Source organism: Artibeus jamaicensis, unplaced genomic scaffold, assembly GCF_021234435.1.
Source record: "Artibeus jamaicensis isolate MK-2021 breed Jamaican fruit bat unplaced genomic scaffold, CSHL_Jam_final contig_452, whole genome shotgun sequence".
In the NCBI taxonomy this organism is placed as follows: Eukaryota; Metazoa; Chordata; class Mammalia; order Chiroptera; family Phyllostomidae; genus Artibeus; species Artibeus jamaicensis.
The window spans coordinates 8,510,774-8,524,950 of NW_026521837.1; the positions used below are offsets into that span (position 1 = coordinate 8,510,774).

The window sequence follows — 14,177 nt, forward strand, 5'->3', positions numbered from 1 at the left end:
ACTGCTGTAGTCCACAGCCTGCTCCGCCCACCCAGCTTGCCTGACATTGTTTTTTCTGAGTAGGCCCACGTGTCCCGTTGCCTTACTGGTCTGGTTGTTCTGATTTTTCATTTAATTCCTTGGTCGCTGGAGTTCCATGCAGTTTGAATTTCTGGTACTTCTGGTTGTTTATTGATCTTAGATTGGTTGCTATCCTTTTTTTTGATTGTGTGCAGAAGTGAAGGGCTTCTACCTACACCTCAGTCCCGGCTGGAACTTCACCTTATGTATTTTGATTGGAGAATTTAGTCTATTTAAATTTAAAGTAATTTTGACAGGTATGTAATCATTACCATTTTATTATTTTTTGTTTTTGTTTTGTTTATTAATTTTCTTGCTCTCTTGCATGTGGATAACTTTCTACAGTTTTGTGTTTTGATTCCTTTCCCTTCACTTCTTATATGTCTTTTATACTTTTGGTTTGGGATTTATATTACCAAACTACATTTATACTAGCCTATTTTTAAGTTGATGATTGCTAAGTTTTAACACATTCTATAATAACTACAATTTGGTGTACAACCCTATGTTTATGTTTTTGTCATATTTTCACTTCTTTTGTGTGTGTAACCCTTAATTTATTGTTGTAATTGCACATGATATTTCTACTTTTGTCTATTATCCTTTGCACCAGCTTGATAGTTGATTGATTTACTGCTCTAATGAAGAATGTTTTCCTTCCTATTTTGTGATGTTTTCTTCTTAAATAAGTTGCTTTAATATTACTTATATTCTAGTTTATTGATGATAAACTCCTTCAACTTCTTCTTGTCTGGTAAACTCTGTCTCTTTTTCAGTTCTAACAGTTTGACTTATTCAGTGAAATAATCTTGGTTGTAGGACTTTGCTTTGTGTCACTTTGAATATTTTGTGATAATACCTTCTGGCCTGCAAAGTTTCTGTTTAGAAATCAGCAGACAGTCTTGTGGGAGCTCCCATGTACATAACTGCTTTCCTCTCACTGCCTTTAAGATCCTCTGTGTCTTTATCCTTTGGCATTTTAATTATGATGTGTCTTGGTTTGGGTCTATTTGAGTTCATCTTGTTTAGGACTCTCTGTGCTCCCTGGTTTGTACGTCTATTTCCTTCACCAAATTAGGGCAGTTTTCTGTCAGTATGTCTTTACATTGTTTTCCAATTGCTTGCTCTCTCTCTTTTCCTTCTGGTACCCCTCTGATGTAAATGTTGGTACACTTGTTGTTCCAGAGGACAATAAACTTTTCATTTTTCGAAAGGTTTTATTTATTTTTAGAGAATGGGGAAAGGAAGAAGAAAGAGAGGGAGAGAAACATCAAGATGCAAGAGAGACCTCGATCTGCGGTTTCTCTCTCACATCCCCAACTGAGGACCTGGCCTGCAACCCAGACATGTGCCCTGACTGTGAATCACGCCAGAGCCTTTTGATTTGCAGGCTGGCACTGAATCCACTGAGCCACACCAGCCAGGGCTATTCCCATTTTTTTTCCTTAAATGTTTCAATGATTTATTTTTAGAGTGAGGGTAAGGGAGGAAGAATGAGAGGGAGAGAAACATCAGTGAGTGAGAGAAACATTGATCTGTTGCCTCTCTCACACACCCCCAACTGGGGATCTGGCCTGTAACTCAGGCATGTGCCCTCACTGGGAATTGAACCGACCTTTCAGTTCACAGGCCAGCACTCCATCCACTGAGTCTCACCATCCAGGGCAACTATTCTCATTTAAAATTTTTTCTTTTTGTTGTTCTGATTGTTTTCTACTACCTTGTCTTTCAGATCATTGATTTAATCCTCTATTTTATCTAATTACTTTTGATTTTCTCTAATGTATTCTTTCCGTTATTATATTCTTTTTTTCTGACTGGTTCTTTATGTTTTCTACTTTTTTGCCGAGTTCTCACTGAGTATATTTATTCTTCCCCTAAGTTTTTGAGCATCTTCATAACCAATATATTGAACATAACCAGTATGTATTAGGTAGATCTGCTTCATCTCACAGTCTTTGCAGAGTGGTCTATATAGGTGTCCTGTGTGGCTCAGTGGCACAGGCCTCCTGGTCACTGAGCTGGGTGTTTCAGAAGTGTGCCTTTTGAAAGCTGTGTGTGTCCTTTTGTTGTAGCTGGGCCTTGATTTCTCCTGGCACGATAGTTCATAGAGTTCACTCTCAGGCTGACTGGCTGTGAGAACCTGCCGTAAGTCAGGTGTTGTTGCTTGGGGGCTGATCACCTGGAGTGGGAGTCACTTTATGGGGTTCCGGTGGTAGTGCGTCCTCCCACAGGAGTGTCATTTGTGGAGCTGGTAGAGTACTGCTCGAGTGTGGTCTGAAAAGAGTCCCTGGGAGTATCGATTCCAGATCCTCCGAGCTCCAGTGCAGGCCAAAGTTAGTTGCCATTTGTGGTGGGCTCAGGGCCTCTTGACAGAAACTGCAAAGTGATCTATGGTTGATTCCTTATTGTGCCAGCCTTAAAGGAGATCGTGAGTGGCTGTATTGCTAACTGAGGCTGGCTGCCGATAGCACTGTACCTGGGATGTTTCAATGGGTACCACTATGTGATGTGAGGCCTGCCACCACTTCTGCCAAGAAGTTGTGTTCCATGACAAGACTGGATGCAGCTTATGCCAGGCTTGGGACCACCTGGTGGGTATTGCAATGCAAGTTCTGATCTGATACCCCTTATGCTGGGCTTGGGACCACATAGCAAGAGCTATAGCACATGCTGGAGCCAGCCAGTGCCTGTTTGGGGTTTGTGGATTTTTGAGAAATTTTGAAAAATTCTGTAGCACTAGCCAAGGCCACTTGTGTGAAGGAGCTGCTGGAAGAAGCTTGGGCAGGGTGTGTAAGTGTGTGTTGCGAGGTCTCAGGGAATCACCAAGGTGGGGTGAATGGTGTTAGCCCAGTTAATGCAGGGCACAGATTTGGTGCTCTGCCAGCTGGGTGAGAGGAGATCTCAACAAAGGAACAATGGTGCCTGCCATCACTGTTCCTAGAAAAAGCTGCCTGACCCCCCAGCACTTACCCTGGTGGTAGTCAATTTTGTTTCTCCCCATAAATGTCTGATGTTTTTTGAGCTGCCTCCCCTGCACTGGATTTCAGAGCAAGGGAGTTTGTTAATGAATGTGTCCGTGTTTGTTAATGAATGAACCCCCTTAAGAGGAGCACCTAGGTCTCCAGCAGCCCGCCGTCTCTCTCAGATGCAATCCCAACTAGTTTTCACAGCCAGGTCTTATGGGGACTCCTCTTTTCAGTAATGGTGCCCCAAGCTGGGGTGCTCACTGTAGGTCTGGGACCTCTCGTTCCTCAGGGGGAGCTATACAGAGGAGCTATCTCTTCCCATTCTTAATTGCCACCCCACGGGTGAGAGACCTGACCGCTCTGTGTCCCTGCCACTCCTACCAGTCTCTACATGGCTTCTTCAGTATTTCCGTAGTTACAGGATTTCTGTCCCACTCATCTTCAGGTGGTTCTCAATGATGGTTATTCTGTAATTTAGCTGTAATTTTGATGTGGTCATGGGAAAAGGTGCAATTCAAACTTTATAAACCTTTACATGTATACCCCCTCCTTAAAATGACATATGTACATAAAAAGGCTTATCTCATTTTTGATAGATGACAAATATATTGCTTATTCCATATTCTCCAGATATGTTTCAGTCAATCCACTAGATTTTCAAATATTTATATTTTTATTAGAAATATTTCTGCTTACAATCAAGACTATCAGCTGGTTATCTTGGAATTTGCTATTTTCCTACAATCCTGTTCAAGCTTGTTTTAACTATTTTAAGATAATCATATCTACACCTATAATGGAGACATTTTTTTCAGGGCTACTTACGTGTTACTTTCTTTCTTTCCCCCCTAAATGTCATTATTCTATTTGTCAGAATAATTCAGGTGGACAGTGTTTTTCTAACATCTTTAGTTGTTTACTTTCTTACAAGCACATTTTTTCCTCTGTAGAGCCTTTAAGTGACAGGTATAATATTTTAAATGTGAACAAAAATGGCTTTCTTATTCCCAAATGATATGCTATGCTTTAGCATATCATTATCCAGCAATAGATAATTTGCATCAACAAAGAGGTTTCATGTTAAGTTTTTCTTCCCTCTAATTTAATGTTAAAGCCTTCTTATGTTATCTGTTACATGTATTATATTTTCAACCTTTGTGATATAAAAATATAAGTATCTTTAATTCCCACAATATAACAGTTTATATTTCTATTTAGTGAGAAACTTGTCTATTAATATTTTAGTTTGTAAGTAAATTGAGGTGCAGTTTTTCTGCTTGTTGTTTTCTACTGGTGAATGTTATATGAAAATTTTGGTGCTATATACTTCCAATCCATAATTAATTTGCTGATTCTCACTATACTATTTATTCAAACTATTTTCATTGTAATTAAAACAAATAGCTCAAAATTCATTATGTTATTGTGGTAACGAGCATTACCAAAATTATTAATATAATTACTTTAGTCTAAATATGATTATATTTGTGTGTTTACTCACAGAGATAAATTACCCCCACATACAATTAGTATTCTTATTTATTTAGACTGATCTTTTCCATATTAATTTTTAGAATATAGAAAATAACTATGTAAGTTGGAAGAGACCATTAAAGTGTTACAAATATATATAGTATTCTCAATATTGTAGTCACATTTATACCTTTTATATTTATATCATTCAGTATGAAAAAAATTGTAAATGCCAGAAATATTATCAGCCTATGTTTTACTGTAACAATTTTAAATTTCATCCATAGAGTTTTTTAAAGGAGAGGAAGGGAACTTAAAAAAGAAAAAAAGAAAAACAAATAATATAAAAAAAATAAAAAAAAAGTAAAAAAATAAAATAAAGTACATATTATAAAAATATATTCTCACTGCATGTCAATAATTAATTTTCTAAGTTTTAAAATATAGATTCTGACATTACTCAGCAATTGTTATGCATTAGACATATCAAAAATCCCAAAATAGAAAAATTAAAATCACCAAATCAATAAATAGTATTTTGAAAGTGTTCATTGTACATAGAAGAACAGTTTGTGAACTGGGAGCTTTTGATTACAAAAACTGATATGATGCTCAGGGGCGGGCAGGAAGTTACAGGGCGGCGTAAAGTGGGGATGCAGATGTCACTCACCCTCTGCAGTGAGTGACTGGTTAGTACGACGGCGACTCCCAGATGGCAGAGATTGGTACAGGTGACTATATCATACCATTTTTATGGTTGTCAGAGGTGTTTACAAGAAACAACCTAAGTTTTACCTGTGTTTATGAATTGAGATTGATTTAATTTTACTTACCAGGCTTAAATGATTTTATCCACTTAGGGAATTCTTATGTCAGGTTTTCATTTTATATTTAATTTTAATAGGTAAAATATTCAGAATATTAGATTGAGTGTAAGTTTTATTTGTCAACCCAACTTTACTAGGAGATCATGATTTGCATGGACTCACATTATTTTTGTGCAATCATTAAGGAAATACTAAGTAGAATATGTTATATCCTCAGACATAATGCCATATAACACTGAGTCCCAACCACCATGGACGAGTAGGGACTACCAGACTCTCTACATATAATCACACTGCTTTTTAATATTACTATAATTATTATAATAAAATTAATTATGTGAAATGCATTGATTTCAGAAACAATACATTTTTTAAGTGCCCATAAGTAGATGAGCGAATCAAAAAACTGGTACATTTCCACAATGGAATACTACACAGCAGAAGAGAGAAGGAGCTCCTATCCATTGTGACAGCATGGATAGAACTGAAGGATGTTATGCTAAGTGAAATAAGCCAGATGGTGAAAGACAAATGCCATATAATCTCACTTATAAGAGGAATCTAATGAATGAAATAAACTAATGAGCAAAATAGAACCAGAGACATGGAAACATGAAACAGACTGACAGTGGCCAGAGGGGAGGGGGATAATGGTAGAAGGAAGAGGAAGGGACTAGACGACGGACATGTGTGAATGACCATGGACATGGACCACAGTGTGAGAATTGACTGTTGGAGCTGGCGTGGGCTGGACAGAGGAAGGCAAAGGGGCAAAAACTGGGACAACTATAATAGAATAACCAAAAAAATTACCCTAGAAAGAAACCAATGCATTTTTGCATACTTTGAGAACCTCTATGATCTTATTGATTTCTAGGATTATGTTGTGGATTTGTATAGAAAAGGAGAAGAGGTGCTCTATATTAAGTACTTCTGAGCATCAGACATAAGCACACTTATTGCTCTTGCACATGTTCTGATTACTTTGTTTTCCTTTATTAATTTCTGAATGAAAAAGGCATATGTGATGTCTTTACATGAGCAACCATGCTACGTAGGAATTCAGTTTATTTCATTCAGCTTCATCAAATATTTAAGAATGACTTAAAATGTAATAAGTTTAAAGAAATAATAAACAACTACTGGGTAACAAAAACACATGAACAAGTAGATGTTTAACTTGAAAGAACATCATATGCTCAAAAGAAGAAAATATTGTAACTACTAAAAAACTAACACAGTTTAGTAACTAGAAAAAGGGAAGAGTGTGGTCTCAATCACTATCGCCACACGGGGTTGGGGAAGCTCTATTGCACCAATAATGTACTGAGTTGATTATTAAATGTCTATCAGTAGTTATGTTTTGTTCTCAGGTAATATATTCAGGAAAATAAATTTTCCCAATGCAGTAAAGTAAATGCTGTATTATTCGTACATTTATTCATTTGACAAAATATGGATGGAGTAGTATCTGTTATATGGCAGGGACTCATGTGGATATTGGGTGTGTACAGTAAAGCAACTATTATAATTCTCATTTTATGGTGTCTTCATCTCATCTGGCACCCACAGCAATTGTAAGTTGTAAGCATATTATTATCCATACTCTGTAGATGAAAACTGGAGGTTTACAGAGAATGAACAACTGGTCTGATGTCACGATAAGTACTAAGTGTCTTCTGTGTTAGTCTGATGGCAGAAACTGAGCCTGTCACATCACACCACTCCTCTCCACCAGGCCGAGTGTTAGGAGAGATGCAAAAGGGCAGAAAGATGCAAACAGGCAGCTATAATTTATTTTCATTTCAAGGCAGATGGGGATAGAGATGTGTGGAAAGAATCACACTTATTTAATATCAACTTTTTATCCAGACTATTTGCTAGAACCACAATTAAAACTACATTTTAATAAAAGAGAAAGTAAAATGAAATAGACAAAAGACAATCTTAAAAACATTTTGATTGTTGTATCATATTAAGGATTAATGCCTTAAAGAATTTTTCATTTTGTCATATTGTCTTTGCATTTCTGAACTATCACACTGATGGCCTATAAATTTAATTTTTTCTCGGAGAGTAAACTTGATGAAGACTGAAATGTATTTTTATTACCAACTACATCTGCTGGTGGAGACCTGAATAAACAAAGAACAAAACTGAATTATGTTGCTGCATTCTAATATCATCACCTACTAATCAAATATAGAAACTCTTACAAAAGGAAAGCACAGCTCTAACCATCAGATCCAGAGAGCCAATGTGGAACTTGTCTCTACTTTATTTTATTTTTTTAAAGATTTACTTATTTATTTTTAGAGAGAAGAAAAGGAAGGGATAAAGAGTGAAAGAATCAGCAGATGAGTGGATAAAATAAATATGGGATATTTTCACTAATGGAATTCTACTTGACCATAAAAAAGAAGAAAATTTTACCCTTAACAGCATGGATGGACCTGGAGAACATTACGCTAAGTGAAATAAGCCAGTCAGAGAAAGACAAATACCAAATTATTTCACTCATATGTGGAATCTAATGAACGAACTAAACAAGCAAAACAGAAACAGACTCATAGATGGAGAACAGATGACAGCTCGTGGTGGGAGGGGTACAGGGTGGCGGGATTGAGCAGAAAGGAAAAAGGACTCATGGACATGGACAACACTGTGGTGATTGATGGGGGGAGGAGGGTATAAGATGACTAAATGGTAATGGGAAAAATACAATAAAGATTCAAAAAATAAAAAGTAAAACTCACAAAAAAATCACCAATGTGTGAGAGAGAGATGTAGATCAGTTGCCTCTTGCACAAGCCCACAGCTGTGAATCTGTCCTGCAACCCAGAGCCCAGACATATGCCCAGACTGGGAATTGAACTGGTGACCTTTCGGTTCACAGGCCAGCACTCAGTCTACTGAGCCACACCAGCCAAGACTTATTTATCTCTGTTTTATATACAGACTTCTATAGAAATATAGAGCCAGGAAGCATATTTATAGCCCTTCAACAAACATGCATGATAATTAAAAACAGCAAGGTTGCCACCTGCACAGTCAGATTACCTAGGGTAGGAAGTAACCACTTTTAGCTGATTCACCAGGGTAATCTTGAAAGAAATATGATTGCACTGGGGAATCTCTCTGTCTCCTTCTTACGTGCAACTGAAATATAGCTGATGTGCTACTCTGGTGCTCTCTTTTGCTCTAGACTCTTAGGGGACCATATGTTACATTTTCAAGTTTCGCAGATATGTTTAGCATCTTTTAATCACAAAAATCTGTGAAATCTCATTATCACGGACTTTCTTTGAATAATGATTTATTGAGTATATGTTATGCACGCAAGATAGGCAGTTCTATAAGCCGACTTAGAGGGAGTATGAAATTAGAAACTTCACTCAGGATTGGTTGAGATTACAGCATAAACTTATAAATTTCATTTTACTAGTAAGTCCCTGGGTATGATTTCTCAGGAACATTGACATCTGGAAAACCAATGGCACTCTCCACCTCATGTCAGTAGTTAATGAACTAATGTCTCATCTCTCAATGTTTCTGGATTTGTTTACTTTAGTAAGTTAACAAAGTGTAGAAGAAAATGACAGGGTGCCATTAACACGTAGATTTTGGTCTAGCACTCTTATCCAAGAAAAAAAGATAATAACACTTAATTTCAGGGAAAAAATTACTTAGAAAATAAACAGTTTGTCAAGGACCTCCAGAAGAGAAATCTTTGTGCCAGATAAAAGAAAGAAAAATGCTGTGAAGGGCATAACCCTTTTTCAGCTGAGAATGTTTTTAAAAGCGAGGGAGTTTTTTTTCCAGTTATCTTTCTTCTTTTTATAAAATGTCTCATGAGACGGAAGAGTGCTGAGGTGGTGGGTAAAGTAGTCTTCTGTGTAAGTTTTCCTAAAATCTAATGACATTCTGTAGAAGGCTCACGAGCTTTATTAGAAGTCCCATTCAGTAAAAATTAAGAAATATGTTTTATAACTAATAATGAAGAGATATTATCAAAAGCCATATTTTATTAATGTTTGGCATGTCCTGCAATGAAAAATAGGATGTGGTATCTAGCTTCCTATCAACATATTTATAGACTTTCAATCAGCATTGATAATTGTAATTTTTACTTTGAATGCTTTTAATTCTTCACTCTGGTTTTCACTCTTGCAAGTAAAGTTAGATTTTTCAGGGAATGAGATATTGAGGTAATTGTTATATGTGATCTCTGATGATTAAGCTAGCTTTTCCAGTCATAGAAGGATAGTACTCTAAATAGGGATTCTCTGAAAGTTAATTTCACACACACACTCCTTGCTTTTTTCTCTCTCTCACTTTAATGAATAGGGATTAAAACGTTCTGTCCATTTATGGAAGTATAATTAGAAAAACTAAAGTGTAAATCACAGTGCAGGAAAATTCACTGGTAAAGGCACTTTTCCTAGAGGCATAGATCAATCACAGGTTATTAAAGGCATTTCCTTTTTGTTGATTCAGTGTAACAATATTTATTAAAAGGCAACAAAGTAAATGTATGAAAAGAAAATATTAGGTCAAACTATAAAAGAGGAGAGCTGAAAATAAAATCTTTAGGTAACACATGTTAACAATTTTAAATACCCTGCCATCCCACCCTCCCAGGGAATTCTGGGTGATGTCTGGGGCCATTTTTGGTTTCCTTATTGTGGGCTGCTACTGGTATCTAGTGGGTAGAGGCTAGAGATGCTGTTTAATGTCCCACAATGCACAAGACAGTAGACAGCTCCCCGCAGTGAATAATTATCCAGCCCAACACATCAGCAGAGCCCCAGCTGAGAAACCCTGCTCTAGAACAGTGATTTTCAACTGGTGTGCTGCAAACATTTTCAAAACAGGTAGTTCTATTTAGTCAGTGGCACTGAACACTTTTCCCTTAGATTGTCAAGTTAAAAAATGACAACAGCCAATACAACAATAGCCATCTGGTGTGGATGAACCAAAATCAGCAAAAGGTATAATATGTCTTTGCTGTGACACAGAATATTAGTCATTAGTTTATCTATGCCATGACAAAAAGGGTTGAATATTGTTGGTCTGGCTTCCTTCTTACAACTGTCTCAAAACTGAGTCTCTTTTAGCTCCAGGCAGTCTATCATATTCTCTGCAGTTTCCTCTCAAGAGTTCAGTTTTCAGCCTGTCCCCTTCCCATGTCAGTGTTTGAGTCACGGTGTCCAGGGGAATACATTTAAATTGTGGAGTGTTTTCACGCGTGCTCCTGTCTGCCCCCATCAGGCTCCAGGAGGTCACACACACACTGCACCCTAGAAATATGCTTGAAGCTCACACAGCCAGAAATCTAATAGTGGCCCTGAGTTTTAAATATTTTTTCAAATATCGAAATTTCAGTACTGTACAAAGAAATTATTTAAAATATTTCTACTCTAATATTTTCCTTATGTCCTTCTCCTAATATATTGTTTTGTATATTATTTTTCTATAGAAAGGGTTTTCATGTGTAACTTCAGTGAAATTGCGTATTGTCATCTACTTGTGTTATGCTCATATAATATTTTTTCCTCTAGTTAAGTTTTTTGTTACCATTAACACTTGAACAACACTTCAACTGTGCTGCTTGTTATACACAGATTTTAAAAAAAGAAATACTATAAGTGTACATTATTGTTCTCATGATTTTCTTAACATTTTCTTTTCTCTAGCTTAGTTTATTGTAAGAATACAGTATATAATGCATATAATTTACAAAATGTGTTAACAAACTGTTTATTTTATCCATGAGGCTTCCAGTCAACCAAGGGCTATTAGTAATTAAGTTCTGGGGACTTAAGTCACGTGGAGATTTTTTTATTGCATGGGGGTTAAGTTCTTAGCCCACATGCTGTATAAGGGTCAACTGCATAGTTACAAAACAAAAACAAAAACAAAAAATGACTCTAGTCTATTAGTGATAAAGTTTTGATATTAACTAGAAAATTAAAATACTGGAAATCAAGTTACATATCTTAGAAAATCAAGAAACAATATTGTTCCAATTTGAATTTTAGGAAAGTAATTCTCATTTACAGTAGCGATTGTTTTATTTTTTTAGTTTAAAAAATTAGATTTGTTGAAATAAAAGTATTCTTACTATCAATATTCATTCGGTGAATATTCATCAGTGCCCTGGCGGGGTGGCTCAGTCAGCTGGAGCGTCGTCCTGCACACCAAAAGGTTTCAGATTTGATTCCTGATCTGGGCACCTACTTAGGTTTTGGGTTAATCCCAGTCAGGGTGAGTACGGGGGTGGGGGCAAGCTATCAATGTTTCTCTCATATATCAGTTCTCTCTCTCTCTCTAAAATCGATAAAAACATATCCTCAGGTGAAAATAAATAAATGAATATTCATTAATTACTGTTAGCCTAGCATTGCATAAATGATCTATTCTAGAACTATTTCAGAATGTACTAGTATTTAATAATAATTGAATATCAAATATCATGCTAGGGGAAAGAATAGACTTTGTTTCACCTACATCTATTTATATATAAATACATATGTATATATTAGTATATATATGATTACATATGAGTATATATATATATGTATATATATAGAGAGGCTTATTTTTTGTATTGACTCATTTTTCTTTTTAGCCTATTACTGAATAACTGAATTCATAGCATAGGTTTCTGTGAGTTATTTGTATCTGTAAACTTTCAAAGAAAAAGCAATAGACTTAAAAAAACTTATCATCTTGTATATAGATATCACTTTTCCAATAATCTCTTTATCCATAGGGAAAAATGATAAACCTTTTTAGAAGCTTTAGTAGAAGTGGCTCTTAAATTGTTCTCCCCTATTGCCTTTCAAAAAAGTAATGTATACCCTGTATGATGTTAGTGAGTTTTGCTGATTTTTATTAATATGTACTTTCACTAAGCCAGTAAGCATTTTGTAACATTTATACCTTAGAGGTGCATTTTATAGACCCAATTTGAAAGCATATACATTCTGTAATATGATATGTTACTTGTTTAATCTGTAACATTTTTATTCAGTACTTGCAATATAAAATTCATTTTGTATGATTCAAAATGAAAGGATTCTAGAGAACTGATAACGATTGTATATTTATTTTTTCTCTTGAAAGGATTATTTACTCTAGTAAATATATTAAGTAGTTAACATTTTTTAATTTTTTATTGCATTTCAACAGTAAATTGACCAAAATTTAATTTAATTAATTTATATTTTTAATTTACACTTAACTTATACTCAGCATTCTACTAGGTATTTATCTTATGATAGAGTATTCATATGTCACAAGAATTTAAAGGAATTCTAAACATAGTTCTCATCCCAAATTGGTAATGTTAGTTTAATATTATTATTCGGTCTTCACACAAATACTGTTTTCAGCTTCCACCTAGTGTGGGACTGAATAAAAACATATACTGAATGCAAAACAAATAATGCATAGTCTCAATCTCTATGCGAATATTTTTTTGCAATCCTAGTGAAACTAGTTTCACCTAGTAAAATGTGAAAAACATTTTAACCTATTATGATGGCTTTGGAATTGATTTTTGTGTATAGATGACAAGTGGTCCACTTCTTTAAAAGAAGAATTATTTTAAAGTGATGAGGAAGAATTATTACTATGTGATAAAATGATTGATTTTTCTAAAAGCTACTACTATGGCCCTGGCTGGTGTAGCTCAGTGGATGGAGCAACAGCCTGCAAACCAAAGGGTTGCTGGTTCAATTCCCAGTCAGGGCACATGCCTGGGTGTGGGCCAAGTCCCCATTTGGGAACACTTGAAGGGCAACCACACATTGATGTTTCTCTTCCTCTCTTTCTCCTTCCTTCCCCCTCTCTCTAAAAATAAATAAATAAAATCTTTTTAAAAAGCTACTACTTTGCAGAGTTAACCCATATCTGAAGTAGAAGTAACATTCAAAATGAACATTTCTGTGAAGGTATATTTAGTATGAGTGTCTATATTTTTAAAGTAAAGAGATCAAAACACACACACACACAGAGTCAAAGAGATGGGGTTAAGCAGAGAGAAAGGGCTGGAATGGTTTACAGCAGTCTATCTTACCTGTGTTTATCTGTGTTGGAATTACCTGATTTTTCTGTTCTTATTTATGGCTATTATTTTTTCCATAGTGAATGCATGTATTTGATGAAAATGGAGTAAAATTTATTTAGAAAATAATATGTGAAGAAAATAATATGTGAATAATATTGAAATATAAAATGTTGAATTTTGTGTGTCCTTGACAATGCTGTTGTAGCTGGTGCTCCACCCTCCCAACACCTAACTCATCCTCGATCTAGTCTCAATGGAACAGTTAGAGGCCGTTGCTCAGAACTCTCCAGGGACTTTTAGTTTCTCTGTGGGTGAATTCTAAAGTCCTCACATAGTCCGACCCACCTCCGTTCCCACCCCATTCCCTGCTCTAACCGCCTTGTTTTCTCCTTCCCTGCTTACCCGCTCCACTGTTACTGCGCTGGGTGTGTTTCTTACCTGGGCACATACCTCCAGTCTCCGAGACTTTGCTCCTTTGATCACTCTGCCTAGAATTATCTTTCACTACGCAATTCATTCTCGGTACCTCACCTCTTAAATTCTTTCATGACCTAAGTGATGTTGTAAAAATTCAGCTTACATTTTCTGTTTTTCTTCCTTGCTTAATTTTTCTTCTTAGCAATTGTCACCATCTAATGTGTTAAGTGTTTTGTATATTGATGTCCTATCTCACCATTTAAATATAAATCAAGGAAGGAAGGAATTTTATTTTTTCCTTTACTTCTGCGCTTAGAAAGATATCTGATTTCAGGCAGACTCTCAGTAAGTGTCTTA

The 14,177-nt window shown here is 35.8% G+C and overlaps 1 protein-coding gene across 4 annotated transcripts in view; it reads left to right on the plus strand.

The window, feature by feature from the left end:
- The window catches only part of CCSER1 (coiled-coil serine rich protein 1), a 1,291,789-nt gene that overhangs the window by 717,112 nt on the left and 560,500 nt on the right, over positions 1–14,177 (plus strand). The window lies entirely within an intron of this gene.